This window comes from Microtus ochrogaster, chromosome 15 (assembly GCF_000317375.1).
Source record: "Microtus ochrogaster isolate Prairie Vole_2 chromosome 15, MicOch1.0, whole genome shotgun sequence".
Taxonomy (NCBI): Eukaryota; Metazoa; Chordata; class Mammalia; order Rodentia; family Cricetidae; genus Microtus; species Microtus ochrogaster.
In genome coordinates this window covers 4127995-4130438 of record NC_022017.1, presented here as the reverse complement: position 1 = coordinate 4130438, position 2444 = coordinate 4127995, and the positions used below count along the sequence as shown (strand labels likewise).

The 2444-nt window shown below is 59.1% G+C and overlaps 1 pseudogene; it reads right to left on the bottom strand.

Moving 5' to 3' along the window:
* Positions 1–511: 511 nt before the first annotated feature.
* LOC102001278 lies at positions 512–2442 on the bottom strand (annotated as a pseudogene).
* Positions 2443–2444: the final 2 nt, after the last annotated feature.

The window sequence follows — 2444 nt, the reverse complement described above, 5'->3', positions numbered from 1 at the left end:
AGGGGGGAACCCAGCAAGAATTTCCGTGGCATCGTGGGCTCAGTGGGGGCTCCCAAGCCCTAGTAAGTTAGCAGAGGGAGCGTGGATTCCCCTGAGCAAGCACTGTGGCATGATGTGGTTGTTTGACTTGGGAACTGTGGGGGCTAGGGCAGATCCCAGGTCTCACGAGGTGCCCATGTGTGTATGTTTGCCTGTGCATGAGTGAGAATAGATATTGATGGGGGCAAAAGGGAACAGGGGTCTTTGGGGTCTTTGGAAATGGTAGATGGCAGACATAGCCCTGCCTGGTTGCTAGACACAGGGAAGTGCTGTTCTCCCCTGTAACCAGATTAGCCACCACCAAAGGCCTGGCTACTGCCCCTGCTGGACCAACCAGGTAGGCTCAAAGAGGCTGAGGGAAGGTGGCTAGCTGGCTCCCGGCGCCCAGGATGTAGTGTGCCCGGCCCCCAAAGGGCGCCGGTTTGAGGTTTTGGCTTGCTCCTTTGGAAACGGAAAAGAAAAGAGGGAAATGGGAAAGGACACAGAGGAGAAGCAGGAGGTGACAGGTGGCACAAGAGGGGATCTGGAATGCATGTTATGTTAGGGCGCCTCTACAGCTGCTCTCTGTGCTGTGGGGCCTGGGGCTCCTCGGGCAGAGGGTCTGCTTTGGAGAAGTTCATCTCCAGGATGTGCCGCTGTAAATGCCGCACCCACTCTTCCTGGATGGAGAGTGGGCCCTGGAATTCCACTTCACAGAACCTGCACTTGAGGGCATAGATGTTGCCCACAAACTTGACCAGTGATGTCTGGGGGGGGGCGAGGCACCAGGGAGGGGACTGGCCGGACCCGGGGTGGGGGTTGCCGCACCTCTTCCAGCTTCTGTTGCAGGTCATTGGCATCCTCACCACCCCGAGCTGCAGAGGCATCTGGTGGGCCGGCTTGTCTGTGTTCAAATTTGTTGATATTTTGCCGTTGGTGCTCCTCTGACTTCACGGTCCCGGGTGGTCTGGTTGCCAGAGGCCGTTCACCACTGTCAGCTGCCCTGCCAGCCTCAGGCCTCAGTTCCCCCCCAGAACTTCTGCCAACCAGGGAGAGGCCCCCAGGTGTCAACCCCAGGGGTGGTCGTTTGTCACTGTCACAGCCAGCACTGCGGAACTTCTTGGTAAAGGGGCGGCCACTCTGGATGTAGCTTTGGTAGGCACCCACTTTCTGGGGCCGGTGTTTGATCCACTCACTCAGCATCTCGATGGGAGAGACGTTGACACGCCACTCTGTCACACTGAACTGCCGAAGGTGTGCCCTCGCATGGTTGGCTAGGGCTCTGCGGTTTTCAAAGTAAAGGCCACAGAGCTCACAGCAGGCCTCGGTGGAGGAGTGGGAGGTCTTCTTGTGGAGAGTCTTTGCCTTGAAGGGCAGTTCAGTCTGGATGTCGGTCTTGGCCTTGTCCTCTGCTGGGAGGACACGATCCTCCTGTAGGGGCCGTTTGGTTGCCACTGGGCCCAGGTAGCTGGTGGTAGAAGGCTTAGCCCCCGTGATGGGCGACAGGCTGAGCTCCGGGGGAACCTGGGCCGGCCCAGCTCCTGGTTTTCCACGCCGGCTAGCCAGGGGTGACAGAGGCAGTGGGGAATGCATAGCCCCAGGAGGTGCTGTTGGGGAGCCATCCTCAGCCAGAGCAGGAGCCAGGTCTCCAGCTGGAGGCTCTTTCTTGATGAGGCGCAGCTTGGACTTCTTCTTCTTCAGGATCTCTTGAAGTGTGTCAATAGGTGAGCCATTGACAGACCACTTAGTCACACCCATCTGGCGCAGGTGGGAGCGAGCGTGGCTGGAAAGGCCCTTGCGGTTCTTGAAGAACTCACCACAGAACTCGCAACCGATGTCACGTACTGGCTGTGCCCTGGATGATAGGTTCAAAGGTGCCATATCTTCTCGAGGCGTGCCCCAGGGACCCTCAGAAGGGTGTGGCTCCCCATGCAGGGCCCCTGGCATCATCTCCCGCTTGATCTCCGCTCTCATTTGTTCAGGTTTCAGTTTCTTGGGCAAGGACGGAGTAGCCAGGCCTGAGAACATCTTCCGGGCCGTGGGAGGAGGAGAAGCAGTTGGTGAGGGGCCCAGGGGTGAAATGTGACGACCCGAGGGACTGCGGGCTTCTAGTGAGCTGCCAGGACCTCCGCTACCCACCACCGTGGCTAGGGCTTTTGGGCTAGGCCCTGGTGGGTGGAGGTGTCCACCTGGCCTGGATTGGGTCCGTCTCTTCAGGATCTCCCGCAGTGTGTCAATGGGTGAGCCTTTCACAGACCACTCAGTCACACCCATCTGGCGGAGGTGGGAGCGCGCGTGGCTGGACAGGCCCTTTCGTGTCTCAAAGCAGGCACCGCAGACCTCACAGGTGGTCAGGCTCTGGGCCTTGAGGTCTGGCAGCTCCTGTTTGCTGCCATGAGGAACCTCTGCAGCCACTTTGCTGCTCA